General features: G+C 38.0%; 1 protein-coding gene and 1 long non-coding RNA gene across 5 annotated transcripts in view; one reads left to right on the forward strand and one right to left on the reverse strand.

The window, feature by feature from the left end:
• The window catches only part of GLIS3 (GLIS family zinc finger 3), a 431,194-nt gene that overhangs the window by 338,612 nt on the left and 65,161 nt on the right, over positions 1-27,421 (reverse strand). The window lies entirely within an intron of this gene.
• Positions 6,225-27,421, forward strand: part of LOC123652145 — a 38,449-nt gene continuing 17,252 nt past the window's right edge. The window contains exon 1 of the long non-coding RNA XR_006741297.1: positions 6,225-6,357. This is a non-coding gene — a long non-coding RNA (uncharacterized LOC123652145). The remainder of the gene's footprint in view (positions 6,358-27,421) is intronic.

Consider the following 27,421-nt stretch of genomic DNA (forward strand, 5'->3'; position numbering starts at 1 on the left):
CTTTCAAATTCTATGAAATGAATCTTTCCCAGGGTTGGTTTAAAAGGAAGCTTTAAAAAGCATACAAGATTTGGTGAGTTCAGAAAGCCATCACCCTAGAGGCACAGTAAGAAGCCTTCATATAGAAAGTATTCCTAGTGAGTCTGAAGGTTTTTTTTTTAATGTTTTTTTTTTTTTTCCTGTCTCTAAAAACGTAGCTGCTGCAGAGAAAAAAAGCAATACTGAATAGGCAGTGTGACAGGAAGACAGGAGTATCCAGATGTGGAATGTTTCCAGCAGATGCTGCAGCTATTGTTCAGCATTCATTAACTCCCATCACAACTTGGATCCTGGATGAGACAAATCAATGTGAAATATTTCCTCTTCGACTCTTCCAGCTGAAGCTGAGAGTCAAAGCACATTGACTATCCCTACCTTAAGGGAAATACAGTGATTTATGGAACAAAGCCAGCAATTATTACATCCTTTACAAGGAATGGTTTCTTATTCTTAAAGATACCTTATTTCCATTCAATATTACTTTGTAAATTATGATTGAAAAATAAAATTTAAAGTTCTTTTAAATAAGGTGTTCTTTCCAAATGAACTAGAATGACTCTGGTCAGTTGCATAACAAAGGATGGGTAGGTGGGCTAGGTATTTATATGAAGATCTGAGGAATGCTGGAAAAGACACCCCTGTCCCCACAACGGACTTGGCCACAGTGCCTGAGCTATCAATTCGCTCTTCTAAGTCACTTCTCCGAGAAATAACTTACAAAGGAAAGAAAAAAAAGTGGCATAATAGATAATGTAAACCATGACCACCTATTAGGTTGAGTAGAGATCAGAATCTTCAGGCAAAGAGAAGGATAAGAAAGAGTTGGGGACCAGAGGGGAGATAGGTAGAAAAATGTGAAGCTAGAAGCATCCAGTGTCTATATTGCTGAAAACAAACATAGCTATTGGATGCTGTTGAAATTTGTCTATTTTGTGGTTTTGCTTAGGGCTTTTCCTACATCTATCTTAGATATTCCAAACTTGTAAGTGCACATATCAAATGAATCAGTTTAACTCTGATATAAAACAGGAAAATATAAATCCAAATTTCCTGAAGAAATCTGAAAAGTCTGATATACCATTTTCTAGGGGTTAGACTCATTTTTTTATGTATATCAATTTATCACGTCTTTCACTAAAGATGTTTTTAGTTATCTAGCCTCCATCCATTATCCATTAATAATATTTCTTTTAAATCACTAAGAAAAAAAACAAAATATTTAAGGGTATCTAGCTATCTAGCATAAAAACTAGTTAGCTAAATAAACTTAAGAATTTGAAGATGAGCTTTTACTATTTGGGTTTTTAATTTTACAGTTTTTAACAACTTAAAAATAGATGTTTAGAGACAATATGAATTATTTAGGGCTGTAATTACCCGGGTTTTTATTAATACAATTTGGCAAACAGCCATTTTACGAACACAAAAAGTCACACTTCAGTATGAATTACGGATGGTGCAATAATTCACACCTTGGACATTGTTTCACCTCAATATCTTACTGCTTCATTAAAGATGTTTATATTTGGATAGTGTGCAAATGTTCAGCATAAAAAACAGAATCCAAATGTGGGAACCAGGCAAGAGAAACTTGCTGGTAATTTGAAAGCACTGATTAAGGAGCAAGCTAAAGAGTTCCTCTTCCTTTCACTGGTTAGAAGTATGCCCCAGAGATATGCATGTGTTTTCTTTTAAATTATTAAGACATTACCTAAAACAACTTGTCACCAAATTATAAAGTATGTATAAGTAATCTCCAGCTTTCAAATATGCTCTATCCTAAAATTCCCTTATGTAGGGTAGCAATACATCCCTATTTATTTGGAATAGTCCTGGGGTGTTATTAATAGCTCCCTAGTCTATTCTCAGAAGTGCTCAGTTTAAATGATAAATTATTTGGAAACCCTACTTATTAAGTCTTTCTAGTTTTTAACCCAGGATACAAACTCCCAATGAGAGATAAGAAATATAAGCCATTTTAAAACCATCTTCTAAAATTAATTTCTAGCAAAAGAAATGAACTACCCATGTAATAGTGTTTCTATGAGGAAGTTGACTTGAAAGTCAAAAACTTGATATTTCTCCATGTCCTTATGTCATCTTCTTGGACCTGCAACAACACTCTTTTGCCACTTGATAGATATCTGGTTTAGAGATTCTTCCAAGTTACCAATGGTTACCATGTTAAGGCTGAGCTAAAGAGGGTTAGAGAGGGGCAGAGACAGAGATCGTGGGAGCAGGGCCATACGTAAGGAAGAGAGAGACACAGGGAGAGCTAAGAGCAAAGAGTATGGGCAGAGTCTCCTAACTACTAATCATCAAAGCTACTTCCTTCCTAACTCAATGACAGTCCTTCCCCATCCTGATGCCTCTACCCCACTCAGCCATATAGTTGCAGGAAGCAGAATGGCACCACAGAGCACAAGATTCATCCTCTTCCAACCTCAAAGGGCTGCTCATGATGTTCACAATCTACAAGAGCTTACCCTCCACCTTCCTCTTCTACATGGGCAAGTTCTCCATGAGCCACAGTTCCCACAGTGAAGAAATTAAAAAACAACAACAAGACAATATATTGAATTAGTTTTGTATTCCTACATGACAAATTACTCCAAAAATTAGTGGCTTAAAACAACAAGTGTTATATCTCACAGTTCCTGTGGGTCAGGAATTTTGGAGCAGCTTGGCTAGGCAGTTCCAGCACAGGATCTCTCATGAGGCTGCAGTCAAATGTCACTGAGCCCACAGTCATTGGAAAAGGGCTTGTCTGAGCTTGGATGTGCTTCTAAGGTGACTCATTCACACGGCTGGCAAGTTGGCACTGCTGTTAGCAAGAGGTCACAGTTCTCTACATGAGATTCTCCACAGGAATGTCCTCACAATGTGAGTGATTCAAAAGACCTAGCAGAAGCTTCTTGGTCTTTTATATTTTTATTTATTAACTAATTTCAAAAGTCTCACACAATCCACAATATTCTATTGGTCCCAAATGTGAGCCCCAATTCAATGCAGAAAGGGCCCACTATAGGTAAGGGGCTATGATGGAGAAAAAGGGAAGAGTAAAACAAAAACAAAAGAGAGAAAAACCATTTCTAAAGCAAGAGAAAATACTAAGATAAAATGAAATTTTGCTGAAGGAGGTTAGAAGTAAATGGTTAAGCGTTTTTTCTATGTTTTGTTTTGTTTTGTGTCTAAGGTGTGTGCCTATGTATCATTTAGATAGATTTAAGTCAAAACAGACATAATATTTACTGATGAGCCCAAAAGATATTCTAATGGTAAACATTTATCATGGCAAAGAAAAGCATAAATTTGGAAGAGAAAATGAAAAAGTAAAGAACTGATGCTCCTAAAAAATTCAGTTTCCCATAGAATTTTTCAGAATCTCTCCAGCTGCCTTCTTTATCCATGCTAAGCCTTTATCAGCATTCAGCTTTGTTTTATTTATACAACTAGAGGCCCGGTGCATGAAATTTGTGCATGGGGGGAGGGCTCCCTCAGCTGAGCCTGCACCCTCTCCAATCCAGGACCCCTCAAGGGATGTCCAATTGCTGGTTTAGTATATCCCTCTCGCAATCCAGGATTGCTAGCTCCTAACTGCTCACCTACCTGCTGGCCTGATCGCCCCAACCACCTATGAATGTGGCTTTGTCCAGAAGGAAGACAGGATGACTGGAAATGTCTGGTCTGGTCAACCCAGTCTAATCAGCATATTACTTTTTTATTAGTATAGATTATAAAATGCCAGAAGGGAGGGAGGGAAGAAAAGGAGGAAGGAAGGAAGGAAAAAAATGGTCATGGGAAAGGGGAAGATATTCTAAGAAGAAAGGTCAAGGACTTAGAAAGAAATAGCTCAGTGTGAACAGGGAACTTCTAAGATCAGTATCCTGAAGACTGAAGTGCAAAATTTGAATTGGGTAGATATGAGGCTGGAGATCAGATCATGCAAGAATTAAGAGACCATTTCAAGGAAGATAAACCTTAATCTTTCAGCCCCTGTTGCCAAACCTTTGATGATGGGTTTAAGCATACAAATTAAATGTTCAGACATTTTGGTTAGCTCATTCTGGTAACCCTGTAGAACTTGGGTCAATAAATTACAGCCTATGGGACTTTGTGTAGCCTATGAGCTAAGAATAGTTTTAACTTTTCTTAGATGGATTTTAAATAATCAAAGAAGAGTAATATTTGTAACACATTAAAATGATGTGAAATACCTTTTGTTGAGCATAAAGTTTTATAGGAGCACAGCCACATCCATCCATTTACATAGTGTCAGTGACACAATCACAAAGGGAGAGTTAAGCAGGTGCAATAGAGACCATATGGCTTACATACTATATAGTGTTTACTGCATGGCCCTTTACAGTCTGACCTCTGGAACAGAAGATGTATTTAAAAAGGGACACCTATAAGATGGCTTCTGTGATTGAATAGACCAGTGATAGACAAACTCATTAGTCAACAGAGCAATAAACAAACTGTGGCTGGAGAGAGCCACATGTGGTTCGTGAGCCACAGTTTGCTGACCACTGGAATAGACCAATTGAAAAATGACAGAGCTGAACTACGTTAAGTGGCAAGAGGTCTAGAGAGGGCAGGGCAGTTTTATGACATGGGGTATCAAATAGGCAAAGTGTGTATGAAATGAGAGGTATCAAAGTATAATTTCAAGTTTCTATTTTTAACAACTAGAAGCCAGACGATGCAGTAGAGATGCTAGAAGAATGAGGTGTCCTTTAAGACATTTTGTGGAGGTGCCTCAGAGGCTACTGGATATGCATGGGCTAGAAATGTAATGAGCCCTCATCCATTTCACCTCTCTACACTAAAATCCATAAATCACTTTTCATATGTCAAATACGAACTTTGTTTCTCAGCAGATGAATATTTTGAGCAATCACGAGGTGACAGTGCTTACATGTTTAGTTCTGCCTGCAAGATCAACATCTTCACCCAACAATGTTTGTGCAACTATTTGGCTACTGGTACGTATTAGATTTTAGTCTTATTGTTTTGTTAACAAAAAATAGGTGAAAATACAAAGAAAATTAAAGTGCTAACATTAATAATAAGAAATACAAGGATCATAAAAGTCAGAAATTATTAGATCATCACTGGATTTAAGCTGATGAAAGCAATGATCCATTATGAAGAAAAATTAATAAATTAAATAAAAAAGATACACATTTTGAAAATATCTTCTGGTTGAAGATAATGTCTAAAAGGAGGGGTATAATTAGGGGATTTATAATCATTTTCTCACACACACATATCCCAATGCCTTCTAGAATATATTTGATTGTTGTAGGTGCAACCGTCTGACACATTATCAGGAACTCATTCAAAGAGTAGGAAACCCCTTGAATTAACTAGGGAGTTGAAGCTGTGAGTAACCAAATCAAGCAAAAGGAAGGGCTGCATCCTGAGGAAACGAAAGCTATCTGATGAGCAGAGTAATCAGAGCCCACAAAGAAAATTGAAGTAAGATGGCTTGAGAAATATGCAGAGAACCAGAACGTTATAGAAACCACGACAAAAAGGAATTGGTATCAAGGGAGTTGAGTTTTATAAAGGAAAATGTTTTGTTTCAAAGATAGCAGCTCCTGTTGCCATTGCCAAGGCCCTCCCCTTTCTCGTCATTAATCACACTCCAACTTTGCCATGGAAACCACTCTTTCCCCACTTTTTATCATGTGATCTGGATTTATTGATCCTTTCCGTATCTCCAAAGATGAACTATGATTGGCTTTAGCCAATCCCCATATTCAGAACCCCTAGCCAGAGTGAATGATTGGCTCAGTGATAAGCAAAAACCCCACACAGAGACAATGGGAGGGAAGGAGATATTTGCTGGGAACTTTTGAGAAAAAAAAAAAAATGTTTTCTCTGTCTTTCCTTGAGGTTTTACTGTATGACTGTGATGTCTGGAATGGCCTGCAGAGGTGGGGAGTGGAAAGGTGAATAAGTGGCTCTGAGGAGCCTAACGATAAAGTCAAAACATGGAAGGCAAAGCAAGGACATGGAAAGAAGCCAGGTTCTGGGTGAATCATTTCAGGCACTGGATTAAGCGTTACCTACGGCCAGCACTCACTTCAGGATTTTCAGTTACACGAGTCAAGAGTTCTCCACTATGTTTAAACCAGTTGGAGTTGGGTTCAATCAGACAAGACAAAAATTCCCAACTCATATAGGGGGTTGGAAATGACCTGAAGGAGAACAGTTTCAATGTATTGGTAGACATATTAAATGTGGATGATTTCTCCTTGAAGAAACTGGAATGGTTGAAAGAAATGTAAGCAATACCTAAAGGATCAGGTATGGTCAAAAGAGGATTGTTTTTAGTTTGCTTTGATGTTGCTGCTGTTCATTATTTGTTTGCTTGCTTAGTTATTTGTTTCAAAGTGTAAGAAACCTGAGTCTAATTTGAAAACTGACAGAATCTAGAAGAAAGGAGAGCTGAAAGGAAAATGAATAACTGGTACAAAATCCTTGCACTTTCAGATCATGGAGGAGAAGACTCTATGTTTTTTGGTCACCAAACCTGAAGAAATATTTAATAGAACTGTCTGAAAAGGGGATCTTAGAAGTGTTCAAGGTGATTTTCAAATAAATTAGTATTATTTCCTATACTTTTACTAAATACATTTTATTTAAAGATCAAAGTCTTTATTTTGGGAAGAAGGCTAAAATGAGGGCCTTCCAAAAATGTACAAAAAAGAATGGCTTTAATCAAGAGCTTGTTCACCAGATTTCAATACACAAAGACTGGCTGGTATCCCCTAGCCTTGAAAGAGGTTTGTTTTTTACAAATAAAAATTACTGTTTCCAGTAGAAAGTTATGATCATATAAAACTGAGAATGCCCACCAATAAAAAATGCAGGCATAACTTTATGAACTGCTTAGGAAAAATTCCTAACAGTATAAATGCAGTGGACATTTTAAGAAACCACCATATTCTCGGACCTTGGAGGTCAATGAAATAAGAAAATACTGTATAATCTCTCTCACAGCCCTGTGCTGGGCTGGACGAACTATGAGCCTCAAATTATCAGGTCTAATGAGGAGTTTGAACCATCCATAAATGAAATGATATATCTGTGGAAAATGCAGAATTGTGCTAACTGGCTGAATAAAGATCTTTGATAGATATGAACTCTGGGTCAATTTACGCCAAAGCTGAAATGTTGAGCCGTTCACTGAAATGTGACCTGTCAAATCTAGGTACAATAGGAAGATTAACATAGTTTTCACATTTTAATGTGGATACTTGGCATATTGCACTGGGAGGAAGATGAGAGGGACTAATCCTTGATACTGACAACAACTGTTTAACACCCTTATTTGAACCTTCACGATCCCAGAAACCAAATACATTCTTTGTGTGTATGGATCCAAAAGGGCGGCAAAACTATGGAGACCACCACTTGCCCTCTGAAAATTACAGAATCTTAGACAGGTTGGCATCTACAAAGTTATCCCATTCATTCTCTACCTCTGGGTCACGCTTAACCAATTCATGATGATTGTGAAGAATAAACCACAAACCTCTTTCTATAACCCAGTTCAATTTTATGGTCTAACCCAAATCCCCTCCTCACACAGGGCAGCCACATGCTGCAGCTGTCTCCCAGAATTCCCCCACTGTGGAGTGGGGAAGTGGTCTCCGCAAGCTTTACCTAGACTCTCAGAATGCAAAAGAAACATTTACAGGTTTAAAATGCCGCCCCCCCCCCCCATTATGCCTTTACCTCAAAACAATCCTTGCAGAATAACTGAGTGACAGCTTACAAATCTGGGAGGGTTAATGATTATTCTTGTTAAAAGTTAATAATAATGGCTAATAACAGCCAATATATCACGTTGTGCCTTCAACATAATAAGAACATTATTAATATTATTCTATTTAATCATCACAGTAATGCTGTACCGTAAGCTTTTTTTTTTTCATTGTTCCTGCACTGCAAATGAAGAAACAGAAACACAGAGGGGATAAACGGGTTGCCCAAGGCCATACAGTTAACGAGTGGCAGAGAGCCACTCAGAGTGGGCAGCCTGGCCAGGGGCCCTGCCTTTTAACCACTGTACTACACTGTATCTGAGAAGGGCAGGAGACAAGGAAGTAAATGGAATGATTTCTTAAGATCATTTTTAGGTCAGTGGCTCTATGATTCCAACTTTGCTTTATCTGGCTCCAGTAAAGTACTTCTACCTTAACTGCCACAGAAATACTATATGTCCCCTGAGCAAAGCTGGGGGCAATGAGAGGGTGCTTGAAACAGCACAGTTAGTGTGTGTGACTCAATAACCATTTTGTTTACCAACAGCAAAATTGCTTCTATTCTACTAACGTCACATTAGCTTCTTTGCCTGCCAAGTGCAGGTCTAACCAGGCCTGCAGTTTTCATTTTAGCTCAACCCCCGGGGGGAAAAGCTTGTATTTGTCAAAGCACATTTCTGCCACACGTAAGCCATCTAAGAAACCAGCAGATTTCTAAAATATAGGTTCTTTGTATTTCTAAAATATACCTTCTTTGCATAACTATCAGTATATACTTCCCCAAAGGAGAGCTGACAGTGAAGGGGCTTGGGAGTGGGGGATGGAGAGAATTTCTATTCTAAATCTTAAAACTGCAAAGGCTGTGGACAAGTTCTGGTCTTCAATACCCATGTCACTCTGCAGCTCAACATGACGTCAATGGAAAGGGGACTGAACAAGAACTAAGCCTCCAAGCAGCTTCCAAAGAGTTGTCTTAAGAATATAAAGTCTACTGAGTTGCTCAATGTGGTGTAGCATGAGTGTTTGAAAACAAGCGTGCTATTCTGTTCATGCTGAAGTGGGCAACATTGGAAGAGACCGTTTCTACTCAGGGCCCTCTTGTGAGCGGTGATTATGCAATTCAACCATGGCCTCATTCTCTTTATAAAGTGTGAATCAAATTTTCTGTCAGGGAATAGTATTTTCCACACTCATGTAGAGAATAATTTGAAAAACTCTGGTGGCTTGCCAGTTTTAAAATATTCTAACTCTGTGTCACCAGGGAACATGTCATTGTTTCGCCCAAAGCCCTGTGCCAGTCTCCACAGGCCGGGGGATGGGGCTCGGTGGGGGCTGCTTCTCAATGACACTGACATCCATCACCTTGTGTGTCCTTCTGCAGAGGTAAACCTGTGGCTAGAAAGCCTCTGGCTTCCATGACATCCTTTCCTATAACTTAGGCTGTCAGAATGGGAAAAGCTCTGAGTCCCCAACTTCTCTGATGGTGCAGTCCTTCAAATAAAACACTACTAAGCATGCCTGGTATTCATGCTACTATCCTTGCCAGGCACACTAGGAAACACACATAAAATTGCCATTTTTAAAAATAACAAGAAATAAACAAAAATTACAGAAGTTCTAAGATGTTCTTCCTGCACTAAAATGGATGCAGATGTCTTACTTTGAATACCCCTGAACTAAACCCCACCCCTTGTTTTTGTAGATGCACTCAACTCAAAGAGGTAAAATTACTTCCAATAAGAATTACCAAGTTCACCTAGAGTCCACATTTCTGGACACTTCATCTATGCTCCTTCCTAAAGGTTCTCAACAATGGCCTTCTGGGCATTTAGAAGCACAGGCAGTATCTGGATTTGTCACAATGCCCAGGATGTGTTGCAGGCATTAGTGTGTGCCAGAGAATACCTAACATCCTGCAGAACAGCCCCCAACATAAAGAATCCTCTACTCCAAGGAGTAATACAGCCCCATATTGGCATCAATCCTATAAAGATGGGCTTCCTTTCTCCCAAAGAAATATCATCATGACAAGTCTATGTTATACTCATCACACCAGCCACGCACTTAGATTCTTATAAGTCACATTCATTTCCATTTCACATTTCTCCACCACATTGATCATATTTGTCAAGAGAGACTCATTGCTAGAGCCATTCCCTATCATTTTATGTTCCTTTCTGCCAGGGTTTCTTAACCTCAATACTATTTGACATTGTGGGCTGAATAATTCTTGGTTGTGAGGGCTGTCCCGTTCATTGCAGATGTTCAGCAACATCCCTGACCTCTATCCACCAGAATCCAGTAGCATCCCTCCAGGTATGACAACCAAAATGTCTCTAGGCGTTGCCAAAATCACCCACAACTGAGACTCACTGGTGTAGGCTAAGGCTGCAACTACAGGCATAAATGAGATGGCACATCCCATCACCTCATCTGTTTCGTGTGTGCGTCACTATCAGGCTATGGTTTGGCGTGAAGACAGAGTACATAATTCACAGGATATAGAGATGATGTTTTGTTCAGCTTGGTATTTCCAGTACGATATAATGCCTGGCACGTAGCAGGCACACGTATTTACTGAAAGGAAGAAGCCTTCTTCAGAACAATATATACCTTAGTTAATTCAAGTCTTAATAAATGATCCTAATTCCAGTAACAGAAGCCCCAAAGACCTTCCTGAGAAAACATTAGAAAGTACCTATTAGAATAGCTTTGCAATAGGTAAAGGATTTGTGATGTGGTTAATCACTCTATCTCTGAACAAGCCAACCAGAAAGTAACCATCAGATTATCGTGCCTCTCGTTATCAGTGAAGTTCGGCATCCAATTGCCTTTCCTCTTTTGCGGTGGCCTTAGTTTATCTTAAAGTCCCTCTGTATTATCTGGGAAAGCATTTGAATTGCCAATCTGAAACCAAGGCTGTACAACATGCTTTGAATTAGAATAAAATTTCAAATTTGGTCTGTTTAAATTCATATCCAGCAAGCTATTTATGACTGCTCAGCAGGATTTTTTTTTTTTTTTTTTTTTTTTTTTTTTTTTTTTAGAACAAACTTTACCGAGTCACTCTGGGGACTTTTTTTTTTTTTCTTATGCTGAGATTCTACACTCCAGAAAACCTAAGTCTTAAGTTTAAAAATAAGCAAGACTCCTGGAAAATGACAGACCTTCAAACTGCAGAAAGAAACATAATACTTATCCTGCTAGTCCGAGGGGAAAGGGCACCTGCAGGCCCCATCAGGCTCCATGTCCTGATGCTGTCTCCTATTTCCCACAGTGTGGCCCAGCCAGTCTCCTCGTGGTCTCACCAAATTAAAAAAAAAAAACTTAAATCAATAGTTAAACATAAATTTCCCCTGTCATCTCACTACTAGATATCTACCTGTAATGAATGAAAATATACATCAACAGAGAGAACTGTACATGAATTTATATAGCAGCATTATTCATAATAGCTGAAAAGTGGAAACAACCCAAATATCTAATAACTGGTAAATGGATAAATAAAATCCAGTTCTAACTCTAGTATGGCTCAGTGGATAGAGCATTGGCCTATGGACGAAAGGGTCCCAGATTCAATTCTGGTCTAGGGCACATCCCTAGGTTGCAGGCTCCTCCCCGGGCTCCAGCCCTGGTTAGGCATGTGCAGGAGGCAACCAATCCATGTGTTTCTCTCACATCGATATTTCTCACTATCTTCCTCTCTCTTTTTCACTCTCTATAAATCAATGCGGAAATATCCTTCGATGAGGATTTTTAAAAACTCATACAATAGAATATGACCAAATATAAAAGAATTAAGTACTGATACTTCCTACAACATTAATAATAATGCTTAAAAACGTCTTGCTACATGAAAAAGCCAGGCAGAAAAAACCACATATTATATGATTCCTCTTGCATAAAGTGTCCAGAAAGGCCAAATTCATATAGACAGAAAATAAATTAATGGTTGTCTGGGACTGGGAGTGGAATCAGGGATTAACTGTAAATGCACATGGGGAATCTTATTGCCCTATGACATGTTCTAATTGAGTGCATTACAACCAATAGGATTATGGTCATAGTTGTCCAATCCTATAAATTTATCAAAAGTCAATAGACTGTGCCTCAAGTAGGTGAGTTGCATATAAAATTAGCTCTATATATAAAAGCCTAAACAACCATTTATGACAGAATGACCTGAACGACTGGTCACTATGATACATGCTGGCCACCAGGGGGCAGACACTCAAAGTAGAAACTGCCTCTGTTACACAGGCACACAGGTCCCAACCACTGATGGGGCCTGCTGGCCAACCTCCCGGCCCCACCTCCTGGCTAGCAGGTCCCAATTGCCCTATTGGGGTTGGGCCTTGGGCTGGGATGGGAAACCTGGGGTGCAGGCAGCAAGGGAAGAAGGAGGGAGAAGGCAGGGAGGTGGAAAACCTGACCGGCCCTGATCACCAGTCAGGCCTAGGGACCCCACCTGTGCATGAATTTCATGCACTGGGCTGGGCTTCTAGTAGCTCCATAAAAATTAATTATAAAAACAAATAACAAGGGTCACTGACTTCCATTTCTTTCCCCCAATGGTGGGGTTTTAGAAGTTTCCTATCATGAGCCACAGCTTAATTTCAGAACCATACTTTATTGATCACACTTTGGAAATGGGGATGGATCATCAAATTCACTCAGTCAATCCATAAGCAAATACATAAGAGGCACTGTGCTGGGCACTTGGAGAAAAACAGGAACAAGGCAAATGTGCTCCCTTGCAGGCACAGGGCTGAGAGTTACAAACACATAAACAGGCAACATTAAGGCAGTGTAGTATGTTCTACAACAGGAGGACACACAGGTGTGACAGTGCACTTCACCTTGACTGTGATATCAAGGGGTCCTGGAGAAACTAACTTTAAGCTGAGGTCTGAAAAGGAAGTTTAGAAACAAAGATGAGGCAGAGTGAGGAGCAGTTATCCATGCAGAGGGCATAGCGAGTCTAGAGGTAGGAGAGATGGAAGATTTGGACAACTGATGCTACTCAATCACAATGTGAAGGTGGAGAGCGGAAAGAGGAATTTTAGAAAAATAAACAGGAGTCGGATCATAAAGAGCCTCACAGGCATATTAAAGAGTTTGGGATTTAACTTAAGTGGCATGAAGAGGCAATAAAATGTTTTCAGCAAGTGAATAACATGATCAAATTTGGAGTTTGATGTACATAAAATGGAGGAGTCAAAACTAAAAGCAGGAAGATCCTTTAGGAGCTATTATAGATTGATAGTGGGCCAGGCCTAAGAAGAGACAAAAGCAGCCATGGAAGTGGCTTATTCCTACATGCCTTCCACCCATTCACATGGAGACCAGGTTCTCCTATTGCTAACCAGATTAAGGCCTTACTCCAGCCCCTTCTCCAACTGTTTCCTTTGACTCAGACACTCCCCATGCTTTTCCCTTAGCCTGCCTAATCCCTATGAATTTTTTCACTTACAGTTTTCTTTCAATATTATTTTATATTTTCCTTATGCACTTTTGATGTCTTTAGAAGCTCTCCCTCCAGAAAACCATCCTGACAACCCACCCACACCCTAGCCTAGAAGCCTCTCCAGCATGCTCCATTTGAAACATGTGCTTATTCTCTACACAGCACACATTACATGCCTCTGCAATACAGGTGTACGTATACTGATCTGTTTTAACACTAGATGAGTGCTACCTAATAAAACTTCCCATAAAAACAAAGATATTTTATATCTGCCCTGCCCAATATGGCAGCCACCAGCTTTTAAGCACTTGAAATGTGGCTAGTGTGACTAAGGAACTAAATTTTTAATTGTATTTAATGTTAATTAATTTACATTTAGATTTACATAACCACATGTGGCTACCATATTAAACAGCACATTGTTAGGCTTTATAATCTGTAAACACAGACACTATGTTATCTTGCTTATCACTGAAACTCAAGCATATTGAATAGAATAGCACTGGCTATATAATAAGAACTTGATAAACATTTGTGAATGAATTAATGATATACACAGGCTCACAGTTCTAATGATATTCACTCATCCATTCAATCATTCAACAAACACTATCAAGCACCTACAAGATGTCCAGTACTGTTCTCGATGCCAGGATTACAAATCAAGTACCCTGCTTTTCTGATACTTATACCTTAATGGGGAATGCAAAAATAAATGTAAGCAACACAAAAAGTTTCTGAGACACAGGTGCCAAAAAAATAAAGCATGGTAAAGGGATAGAGAGTGATAGGGGGCGGGGGGGTTGCTGGTTTTCATGAGACTTTATCTCACTGATAGAATTTGCCAGAGCCCCTGCTGCCTCAGCATATGGCATTCTAGCATATATCAAACAAACTCATGATGAAAGTTAAGGGAACAAACTTCAACAGAAGGTAAGATAATTGCTCAGAAATAAATTTTGCTTTCTGATCATCTTGTCATAAAAGCTTTCAAGTATGCATTTTTGTGGAAAGAAGGCAGTGGCAAAATTGACCCATATTCTGTTTCAAAGCTATTAATGTGTCAAATAGCCCCAGAGGCAGAGAATTTCTACAAACTTTGGGGGGAAACATCTTCTAAATTACTTAGTGTTACAACATGTGTCAAAACCAGCAGCCAATCAAAATCTCCGCCTACAACATGTATATTCTGTTTTGCAATTAAATTTGCTCCACATTTACTAAGCATCTCCCTAAGTGTGAGGGCTGCGCTAAGCCCCAGGACAGAAACCCAGTGGAGCCTGGCTTCCAAGAGAAACCACACATTAAAAAATGTTTAATTAAAAAAAAAAAAAACCGCACCACCACCACAATGTGGTCAGAGCATGTCACACCATTTTCGTTCTTTTGGTTTTCATTTGGTTTCCTGTATGTTCTTTATGTATGCCTGGTCAAAAAAAAAAAAAATTTTTTTTTTTAATCTCCAAAGATGCTGTATTCTTTCCCAAGATCAAGATTATTTCATAATTTCTCATGTTGCATAAAATGAAATTTTCCTTAGCTACTACATCAACTAACACCACTGAGATGACAAATCATGTGGCTGGGAAACATGTCAAAATCTAAAGTGCATTTTGCAGGCTGGGAAGAAAAACTGTAAGGTCTAATCATTTAACCAAGAGGAGATTCCCCAATAGAATCATCTGGACTTTAAAAATATTTGCTCACCTTTCCTGGTTGTAAAAGTGAAGTGAAACTGGGCAGGACAGCACTCTGTGGGCTAAAAGTCCTACATAGACAGTCATAGAATTAAGAGTATCATGCTCTACCGACTGAGCTAGCCGGGCACTCGCGATAGTCATAGAATTAAATGATGACTCTGCACTAGTTGACTAGTGCATACTGGTAGGTTAAGCCAATATTTAAAAAGCAGAGAAGAGAGTTGGAAAGCTTAAACTCAAGAAGACAGACTAAACTTTGCTGGGATCATTTCTAACATGCTCCTGGAAAAAGGAGATTAAGGTGCAAGCAAATACATGCAGGTTCCAAGCCACCCACCTCACCTCTGAAAGGCTCCAATTAGAACTGGTCTAAACTTCAGCAACCACAGTCATTGGTCACATGCTTGCCTGTGAGGGGTCAGGGAAGAGACATGCATGTGTGTGTATATACATGTGTGCACATGTGTGTACATATAAATATGTGTGCATATGTTATATATACACTATCAGATAGAAAGAAAGTTCACCTCTTTTGTTAATTTAAGATGAGAAGCTTTTATGCAGGATGACATATGGCTTATCGTTTACAATGAAAGAAAAAATCTATTTGGCCATATTGCGACTCTATTAAGAAAAGATTCCTGGATTTTCCAATGCTCTGCTTTCATCTCCCAAGTGTCAAAAACCCTGAAACTTCACCATAATGCCATCGCCTGGGTCTATGCCACGGAATCATCTTTCTATGATTCAATTTCAATGCAATGAATGTTCCCGTCATCAGCTTGTATTTATTCCCAATACCTACTGAAAGCTCTAGACTCTGAAAATATGTCTGTATAATTGAATCACTTCAAAATGTCCTCGTGATATTGTGTTACTACAAAGTCATGTTCCAGCTTTCAATGTTGTTTTTTCTTCAATAGTAAAACAATACTTGGTATTTGCCTGCCTTTAAACAAAAGGCAAACTCCGTTGTTTTCAAAATCCTTTTCTTAAAATGCTTCTTCAATACAGGAACAGACATAGGAGAATATAAAAAGAAAGTCTGGTTTGAATGCAAATCTAAATTCAAATGTAACTCTCACTTTGTGCTGGACTCCGTGTTGTTTGGTGTGATGGTCCCATTGTGGCCTTCCTAAAGTTTAAGAAAATCATGTCCACGTAAATTCATTACATGTGATCAGAGAAGATGGTTTAAAAAATGTATTGAACTTTTCTTTCTATTTAAATAGACAGATGCCAGGGCAATTTTTCTTCTTTAGTTCTAAATTAATTCCATGCAAGGAAAAAATGTAGATTGAATTGGCAAACTCAATGGACTTAGAGAATGCCACCAGAGTTCTGAAGGAAGGGAAGAGAGAGCCTCTTATTTTTTCTGTAAGTCCTATCTCAGTATTTCTATGGTTTCCAGTACACCCAAAGTCCAATGTCGTCTAAGATCAAGTATCAAAACTCCTCACATTTGCCCGGGAAGTTTATTCTTACCATCGCTATGGATCTGTAAATATTCATTCTCTAACTGACGAGCAAGATCTGGGGGAGGGTGCTGTCACAATAAAAAGAGAGATGAAGCAGACGAAGAATGTCATATGCATTATATTAAGAATCAAAACTCCTCTCTCGAACAGCAAATTAGAATATATCTGATTTGCACAACAGTATAAGAGACTGGAGACCTCAGCGCATTGAAGAGTGAGCATCATTGCGAAGGGAACAGCCACACAAAGGGGCCTGCCGCTGCAGGACCTGTGGTGCTGGAAAATGTGCAAGGGAGGCAAAAAAGGAGAAGGTAACATTTCCAATGTTCACTAGAGTTTTCTTCTGTCAGCCCCTCTGGGGTCCCTCCCACTCCCACGGAATAACCAAATGGGGTCTGGAAACATGAAGCAGGACACCAGGGTGACTGGTTTGCGAGCACAAAAGGGGTAAACCTAAAACCCAGCAGCCATAGAGGACTCTCCTGCTTCAGAAGCATGTGTGCAGGGAAGCACAGAGAACATGGATGTGTCTCATTCACTGGCTCAGACCCCATACCTGTTTGTAGGACATTAGCCAAAAAAATCACTGTGACATTTTAAAAAGAAAGAAAAAATCTTGTTCAGCTTTCTCCTTCCCCTCCATTAACAATTGTCAATATTGGACCCCTCATACTATACACACACGGGCAAATGTCTCCTTCCCCAGAAGGGGCAACATTAGTTCTAACAGTGGAAAAACTGCAAGTCCAAGTATTCACACACAGTGCACACCATGGACTGCCCTTTGTGTCTGACAGTATCACTCAAGAAATGTCACTAGTTTTTAAGGCAAACTACTTACAATGCCCTCATTCCCCAAAGCTCTTCAATACATGGCTTGCTAATATACTTTAAAGTAGGGGTGTCGAACTCAATCAGAGAAGGGGCCAAAATCTAAAATCCAGCCTAAATCGCGGGCCGAATGGTTTACTGAACAGTCATAAACTGTCATTGTGATGGAAACGCAGCGGAGTGCAGTGATGACAGCGCGGTGCGGGCCACATTGCAAGGCCTGGCAGGATGGATTTGGCCCGCGGGCCTTGTGTTTGACACATGTGCTTTAAAGTGTTAAGCTCCAAAAAGATAAGGCTAGTATATACAGTGCAATTTACCTGTCAGAGGCCCAAGCTAGAGTCCTATACCTATGGTCTCTAAATATAACTCTTCAGCAAAGAATCAAAAGCAAACTCCCCATTTTCCGGTCACTTTCAGTTGGTATCCAAAATCACAATTCAAGCAAAATTAAAATAAACAAAAGGATTTCTGTGGAATTAAGCTTTGTAGCAGCATGAAATAGCATTTAATAAAACAACCAATAGACAACAATGGCCTCTTTAAAATTAAAGCAAGATGACAACTTACAAACATGTGGGACTTATTTAGCATCTGTTATGAGATTGAAAAGCTCATCAAAATAGACTTTTCCCTCTCCCTCTACCTCCATTAGGATTTACTTAGATTCTGCTCTACAAAAGACAGCATAACATGCCAAACGCAGAACTCACTTCATTCACCCAATCCTGTTTCTTTTCAATCTTTCCATCTATTGAGTTGCTCAAGCAGAAAGCCTCACATAATCCATAATTTATTACTTGCCTTCTACCACCTTATCCATCAATTAGCAAGTCCTATTGATATTTCCCCAATACATCTCCTCTCCCCACCTCCATTACAATCACCTTGGTCTAAACCAGACCTGTCCAATAGAACTTTCTACAGTAATGAAATGTGAAATCTCTGTACTGTCCAACCTGATAAACACCAGCCACATGTTTCTATTCATTCTAGTCAGCACTTGAAATTTTGCTAGTGCAACTGAAAAAAAAAATTATGTTCATTAATTTGGGGGGCATAAAACTTTTTTTAATTTATTGTCTAGTTTTACATATATCTCCTTTTTCCTGGCTTGACCACCCCTCCCAGCCATTCCCACCCCTTATTCACAAATACAGATACTTTCTGCATGTCCATACATTCTCGTTTAGCTCTCTCACTCACACACATTTTGCAGGCTACCATCCCATTGGCTGCCATCTTGGATCCTCATGCATAAAACTTTTTAATTATCCTTCCATATCCTATTTCTTGGGATATGCTGGGTTGGTACTTTCCCCCTCTTCCCACTCTAGCCTTATGCCATCTTACTGCTCTTTTCTTCCCTTTTCTTTTCCTTCTCATCCTCCTCTTACTCTATAAACTACTGCTTTACCTTTCATGTTCTCATGTAGATATTTTTAGCTAGCTCTTTTTTAAACACTTTTTAAATTGTGGCAAATATATATATATATATATATATATATATATATATATATATATATATAAATAATTTTAATAATTTAAGTGTACAGTTCATAATTTGTTCACATTGTTATGCAACCAACCTCCAGAACTCTTCATCTTGCAAAAACTGAAACTCTATACCCATTAAACAATTTCCCATTTCCACCATCCCTAGACCCTGGCAACCACCATTCTACTTTCTCTATGAATTTAACTATTCTAGGTACTTCATAGAAATGGAATCATAAAGTACTTACCTTTTTGGGACTGGTTATTTGAGTTAGCATAATGCCCTCCAGATCCATCAATGTTATAGCATATGTCAGATATGTTAATTCTGAATTAAAATTAAATGTCCATTTAATGGTAGTGCCTGCCATGTTGGACAACCAATTCTAACTTATCCCCATCTTTCTCCTACTCTCCCACACATTAACTCTTTGCCCCTAAAACCTATGACCAACAAATCAGGCATAATGATCTTTCAAAATATGAACCACAACATGCCTAATCAGTCCACCACCCCAACACACACACATACTACACACACTTTAAAATGTTTTCATGGCTTTTTTTTTTTATAGCACTTACAGCTATATGAAATAAACCTCCCTTAGTATTTGTTTCTTCATTATCTATTTTCTCCTCTAAAATATGAGCTCTGTGAGAGCCAAAATTGACCATCACTGTATCCTAAGTAACTCAAACAGTACCTGGCACATAAATAGCAATTCAATAAATAATCACTTAGTGAATAAATAAATAAATGAATTTGGAACAGACATTTGTCTTTGTGTTGCATTTATCTTCTTTTTTCATTGAGATATGATTGACATATTTATTTTTTTAGGTGTACCACATAATGATTAAATATATGATCACCACAATAAGTCTAATTAACATCCATCACCCCGCAATTACAATTTTTACTTGTGATGACATCTACTCTCTTAGCAACTTTCAAATACACAATACAGTATTATTTACTATGGCCACCAGGCTATCCATTACATTCCCAGAACTTATTTGCCTTATAACTATAAGTTTGTACCTTTTGACCCATGTACCTATAGTCTATATTTTTTACTTTATAGCAATCCTCTAACTAATAGAGATGATTAGTGAATCCTTTACTAATAATGGCTAAGTAAATGCTTTGACCTTATGTATCTAACATGCCAAAGGGTTGTTGTGAGACATCTATGCCCACTTACACTGCAAAAATCTGACAAGGAACTGGCCAATATCAGAAACACAGGCTGTACACACTAGAACGGGTTCTCAAATTACCTTAGCAATTTAGGAGTGCCGTACTCTATATCAGATCTTTGGAAACAGTGTGTCCTTACTAAGTGACAGGTGTAATAAGTGTAATCTAGACACCCACACCCACTAGTCTGTTGATTACATTCTCTACAAATATTACTCATTTAACTTTGTGTTCATAGATATATCACCATTTTCTATGTATCTCAAGGTATAAAAATGGTTGAGAAACACTGCTAAACCACTAAGCCCATCCCTCAATAAATGGGAAAAAGCCCAGAAATCTCAAAATATCAGTCAAATATTCTGAAATCAGTTGCTTGTCTCAGACCACAGTGCAAAGGGAAAAAGACCACAGTAACAAATTTGACCTTAGTAATTTAAAGCGATCACTATTCCAAGCATCTTCAAATGAAAAACATAACTTTTTAAACCCCACAAATAGTACAGCCGAGCTAAGGGACGGAAAGGCCTTGGCTGGTATAGTCTGCCTATGCAGCACGCTATGGTGGGCAGACAGGGGCTTGTCCCATATGATTGCTCTATTGGAGAGGTAAAGGCCCACATGGCCAGGAAAGTGAGAAAATAAGTAAATGTACTGAGGAATATAAGTACATCTCAAAAAGAGTCAGGAAGCACTTTGAAGGGGCTGTCCAAATCTGGAACATTTTCTAACATAAAAATAAACATTGATAACAATGGATTTAAAATATTGAAAAAAAATCTATGACATAATGTGTAAATAAACAATCACTTCCCCTTTTTTGTACTGTGGAATGAAACTAATAAATTTAGAAGTGATTGAGTTAGAAAATTAGGTAACTAAAAGCAGAAGGTAAAAGTTTGATGAGAAAGGAAAATTAATAATCTCAAAGTATTTCCATATCAAAAACCTATTTGTCTCTTACAAATTCCTGGATACAAAGTATTTATTAATTAATTTACAGTGGAGAAAACAGACACACACTACACTATGTCAATGTCCCAACTGGACACCTTGAGAAGAAAATAGCATTGCATCTGAGGTATTCTAGCACAAACTACACCACCTCATCCTTAGCAACATAAAAGTGGTGGAAGCTCTTTAAAAATGTCAACTAATCAAAGTAAAAACAGCAACAACAAAACAGAGGAACAATTCCTGCATAAAAGAGGTTAAAGATTCATGATGAACACAATGCATATGTCTAGGTTGAATGCTAAAACAAAAAGGAAGAAGGGAAATGGAGAAGAATTGCTTTTTCTTTTTTTCTAGGCTCTGTGCACTGAAGTATTTTAAGTTATTGGAACATATGTTCAAGTTACTCTAAAATGATTCAGGGAAAAACATAAATTTATGTAGAGATATAGATATATGTCAAAACTTGACATTTCTGAAGAGCAGTGGGAGAGAATAAGGTAAATATCAAGTAAAGTATTAAAATTTGGGGAATCTGAGTGAAGGACATATGGGAATTCTTTATATGTCTTACAACTTTTCTATCAATTTGAAATTGTTTTAAATTAAACCAAAAACATATAGGTAACAAATGAAAAAGAAAATAAATTACTTTTTATTTGGCATATTCTTAGAACCCTCAAGTATGTGCAAAACACATGTATAACACAGGGTTCATGAATCAGTTGGAAAAAAATTTCTCCCATTCTCCTTAGATGAATGGGTATATAAAGACCAATTAGTAAGGTAAGAAGCTTTGAAACTTCTTTAGATTTCATTGAAGCACCTACCTAATTTTTTTCCCCATAACCATCCTTTGATATCAAAGAATGTCTGAATAACGAACTAACCACCCACAGAATGGAAAATCTCAGTCTAGGCTTTGGCTAACAAGGTATTACACGGTGAAGGAAAGGTGCAAATGTCTCATATGGAAATACCAAGAAGCAGAAATGGTGGAGAAAAGCACTGAATTATAGTGGCAATGACAGAAAAAAAGAGGCCAAGGCGAATGTGCTGATAGGTACCAAACAATCTGAAAAGGCTGTATCACCTGTCCTTAAACAAGAGAAGTCCCAGTGCTCAGAACCATCTCTAAGAGCTCTTGAAAGGACCCTAGAGGAAAATTTTCTAAGGTAAAGCAGAGGTCACTGATTGTCTCTAGTTTCAAGAATTAAATAAAAATCCAGTTCCTGCATCTCAGGCCATCATATATCCAGCTCTCATGCAAAATAATTCTTTGGGGGCATCCTAAGCAGCGGTTCTCAACCTGTGGGTTGTGACAACCTGTAGAGCCTAAGACCATTGCAAAACACAGATATTTACATTACAATTCATTAACAGTAGCAAAATTATAGTTATGAAGTAGCAATGAAAATAATTTTATGGTTGGGGGTCACCACAACATGAGGAACTGTATTAAAGGGTCGGGTTGAGGCATTAGGAAGGTTGAGAACCACTGCTCTAGAAGTTTCTGTTGGACCACTCATGCTGCCCGTGCCACCTCCAGGCTTCTCTCCCTCCATCCCTTTTCTTTACTCAGAGTCAGTGAGATGAGGTGTCTGTCATTACTTCACAAGCACTAAGCTTTGTACATAAACATAAACTATTATGGCTGAAAATTTCTCTAGACACTGCAGCAAAATACATCTTTCTTCTCTTCTTCTGTTGCAACTCCCAAACATAGTATTATTCCATCTACTCAGCTTCTCCCACTATCCACTTATCTAAAAGCTAAACTCTCTTTACATCTGATCCCTTCACTGCTCAGTCATCCTGGAAAGCCTTAGGCTGACCACCTTGGGGCCTGGAAAATGAATAGGCAGACATGAGATGCTTAGAATGGGCCCTCCCTTTCTCTTTGTGTGTAACCTTTTCTTTTGTGAATCACTTAACACTCATCACTTACAACAAACATAAACAAACAAAGCCAAAACTCTGCATAAGACCGCCTACTGGACTTGCCAAAGGTTTCAAGTCACAGTGTCTCTATCTAATAATGTCAAGTGCTTGCACAGATTCAGTAAGCAAATTTTTGGCCTTGAGGGTCAAAGAACAGTGTTACTTTAAAAGAACAGAAGCATCACCTGGACCAGGTCTGGGTAGCACCAAGTCCAGGGAATGCACTGGCAATTTGCATTTTAAAAATGACGCATGTGTTTTGTATCTTAACACATCAGCTTAGCAAAGTGCATAAGTTTGAGATAAAAGACATCTAATTCAATTTGCTGTCAGTAACAGGAAAATGATGCAGCATTCCATTTCTCAGACCAATGCATTCATTCACAAGGCATTACTAAGAAGTGGAATAATAGATGATGCCTCCACTGTTTATCTCAGGAGCCTTCAGATTTACTCCTTTAACTGCTATTTCTTAGAGATCTAGGGAAAAGACACTTTCTTGGTAGGCTGAGTTTTTTAAAGAGAAAGATTACTTTTTAAGAACTTACATCTCTCACACCTGCTCTTCACAAGAGGAATCCTTTTTAGATTTGTGAAGTTATCTTGAGAAAATCTAGCCCCAACTTTTAATTTTACAAATTAGGAAACGAAAAGACAAATGGAAGAAGGAATTTAACATCTGTGCTGCCTCTTCTTCCTCTCCATTCCAGCACATATCAAAGTTGGAGTGAGATGGCTCAAGTTCCTTCTACATTGTGACTTGGTCAAGTGGACCTCATGGGTGAGATAGATCACTGTCATGGCTTCCAAAGTTTATGTTCTACAATTCATCATACCTAGGTTAAATCATAAGCATGCCTCTCTCAAAGATACAACGAATTGTCTCCCCAAAAAAACAAAAAAGTAAAATTTCTCTAATATCCCTCAAGCCTAATTAATGACTGATCCTTTTGGAGACAACCCTTATTTTCTCTAGAACCTGGGCCCCCTATTTCTTCTCAGGGCTGATCTCCTGGTTCCCTGATGAAATGAGTTTGTTTTAATCAGCCTCTAACACACCGCAGGAATCTCTTGGACAAACAGCTACTCACAAGAGAAGCCACTTTCAATGAATGTGAGCAAATAAGTTGGCTAGAGAAGCCAACCTAAAATTCCCTCAGGCTTTGGTCAGTATTCTAAAACTCCATCTATGTTTCAAAGTTAAGGTTCTTGGTATTTTTAAATTTGCTTAAAATATTGCTGATCTTCTAAATTTTCTGGTTATGTTTTTGACAATAGTGTTAAGCATACTTTATGAGGAGGGGCATTCCAGAGAATATAATTACAAATTTGGTCAATTTTGCATATTGAGACCTGTTCTCTATAAATTTCAGTTCCAACTTTGCATTCAAACTTCTACAGTGATCATCATATTCAATAGCTTATACACTTCTACAACAAACAGCCAGAAAAAGCCACCACAGTGAATTGCTAAACTCACAATTAGAAACACACAGAAAGTGCCAATGGCATTTATATTGAAACAAGGAATGCTCCCATGATCATACAGAATGAGCTCATAACAAACTATTTTCACTTAGTATCTTGTGCTCTGATACAAGCCCATCACCCTGAGCTTTCACTCAACTTCTGCAGGCCTCAACTCCCTAATCAGTAAAACAAAAGGGTGGACCAAGTTGATCTCAGAGATTATTTTTAGTCCTAACCCATATGTTATCATGAGTATTACATTAAGTCATTACAAGCTTGCTAACAAACAATGAATATGTTAATAATTTTTCATCTGGCAATCATACCAATAACAACCTCAAAAAATGTATGAACGTTTCTTATCAAGATGTTTTATAAGGATGTTGTGCATCATGCACTGATCTCTTTATGAGGATTCTGTGGGAAAATCGTTGTCTTATGTCTCATTATTAGGAACAGTCCTGCTTCATTATTTAACCTTAAGGGGACTATGATTCACACAACTGATGATATTTCCTCCCGTGCTCTGACTGAAGGAAATCTCAGAATCTCTTACTTACCTCTAACAAATGGTACAGGGTCTTCAGATGAGCATTTTGGGTCCTAACTTAACCTTTTGTTTTACTATCCTTTCCCTTCGCTTTATTACTTCACTTGGTTTTTTTCATCCTTTCCTATTATTTATATCTTTGAAAAATGCTTTTAATTCTTTTTAAATAAAGGAGGTATTTCAACCTACTTTCACTGACTCAATGTTGAACAGCAAAATTGTTCCTTTGGTGACTTGCATTTTTTAAACACTGTCACTATACCAACATATAAGTGCATCCAACCATTTAATGCTCTATCATACATAATTCTATGCCAAGATTTATATCACAATTTTCATATTGAGTATCATTATCATTACTACAAAATTTTTTAATCCTTATACTTACATAGATCTTCAAAATATAATTGTCCCTCAGTGTCCACAGACAGTTATTCCCGGACCCCTGTGGATACTAAAATCTGCAGATCCTCAAGTCTCTTATATAAAATGGCTTAAAACAATATATATGGACAGTAAAATAGTAAACAAGTTTGCCAGTTAATTGAAATTGGCTAATAGAAATAAGTGAACATCCAAGAAAATTTAAGTGTACTGTACAAAAAGCTGTTCCTAAAATTTTAACTAAAATTTCTATTGGTAGTGCATCTCACGGTAAAATTGCTTAACATAAAATGAACCTAAAGCAGTCTTATTTTTGTGCAAAAACTTAAAATTTAAAGTTATCAAGACTGCATTACAAAATTTACAAAAGCATCCATTAAAAAAAAAGGAGGGATAGTAGGGTAATGTCATGTAAGGAAAAATATCCTGTAAGTAAACTACATCTAGAAAATTTTTACTGTAGAAAATTTTCATTTGTAATGCTAACAGCAAGACACCCATGAAAATCACACATGGTGTCAAAATAAGCCAAAGGAAAATAAAAAAGATCCCAAGTCAATTTTATAGAAAAGTTTCCTTTATTAACTTTTGGTTGAGAATATGTTTTTATATTTTAAGAAAACTACTCCAAGACCATGGGGATTCCTGCAACAGAGAGGAGTTGTCAGGTCTTCTCCAACCACAAAGACAAGAGGAGAAACAACCCAGAGATGAAAGAAGCTAACAATACCTGGCCAGCAGCTGTGTGTTGCTGCATGTTGCCCAGGACCAAACCAGACAGGGTCGGACCTGCATTGCCACCATCTGCCCATCATCCAGATATCATTGCAGGCATGTACAAATAAGGAACTATTTGACATTAAAACTGGGTTCAGAACTGTTGGACACTGAAATTGTGACTCAAACGTTTTTTGTTATTATATGTTTATTTCTAGTCTGCAGTTGCAAGATTTTTCAAAGAAAAGAAATGGGGAAAAATAATTAGAGATAAAGAACCGTTGAATAGACTGTCAAATTATAGAGAGAAGGCAATGGAGGGTTTTGGTTTTTTTTGGTGGTGGGGGGGTGAGGCTGTAAAAGATCAATCCAATTGAAGGACTTGTATGCATGCATATAAACATAACCAATGGATATAAGACACGGGGGGGGGGGGGGGGGGGGGGAGGGGAGTGAAGGCATAGGAAGAAGGGTAGGGGAGGCAAGGGGGATGTCAAGGGGGGGGAAAAAGGAGACATATGTACTACTATTTGTAATCCTTCAAACAATAAAACAAATAAAAACACTTGTTGCAGAATTTGAAGGAAAAAAAAATTATATATATATATATATATATATATATATATATATATATATATAGCCTGTGCTCCACATCCACAAATTCAAAGCACTGTTTTCAATCTGCAGTTTGTTAAATTTGCAGACAAGAAACCTATAGATAAAGAAGGCTGACAATTTATTTTTTTTAGTGAGCTTTCACATTTGTTATCTCCTTTGATTTTTCTCAGTAATCACATGAGACATCTACAACAGGTATTGTTATAACTATCTTCATGTTTATAGATGAGAAAAATAAGGCTCAGAGAGAGTAAACAGCTTCCCTACATTGATGTAATAAGTTAATAGAAAGGTGTTTTTTTTTCTCCAAGTTAGCATCTTTTCTTATAACTATAAAATTTTGTCTCTCATATAGTTTACTCTTTAAAATTTTGTCCTAAGATCTTAGATGTTTTACTTAGTTGGTATTCTAAGTAGGGTCAGTCTGCTAGTCAAAACGTATCAATTACTCTTTGGTAATGAACCTCAGAATGATGAGAACTAGACAGCCAAGATTCTGGAAAATTTTTTAACCATTAGAAAATGCATGAGTAACTTAGTACCTCCATTGGAATTCAGTGATGGCATTAAGAAAACTCGTTCCTACGGCTTAACAAGAAACATAAATGCTTTAGTGTGGTCTGCTAAAGTAATCATACAGAGTAAAACTACCTCTTAGTCACTAGGAACTACTTAAACCATTCAGAAGTAGAAGATGAACTTTAGACAAGGAAGGCTGAAGAGAAGATCTAACTGCTTCTTGATGAGCTCACACTACTTCAACCACATCTAAGGGAAAGAATCACGAAGTTCA

Source organism: Pipistrellus kuhlii, unplaced genomic scaffold (assembly GCF_014108245.1).
Source record: "Pipistrellus kuhlii isolate mPipKuh1 unplaced genomic scaffold, mPipKuh1.p scaffold_m20_p_12, whole genome shotgun sequence".
Classification (NCBI taxonomy): domain Eukaryota; kingdom Metazoa; phylum Chordata; class Mammalia; order Chiroptera; family Vespertilionidae; genus Pipistrellus; species Pipistrellus kuhlii.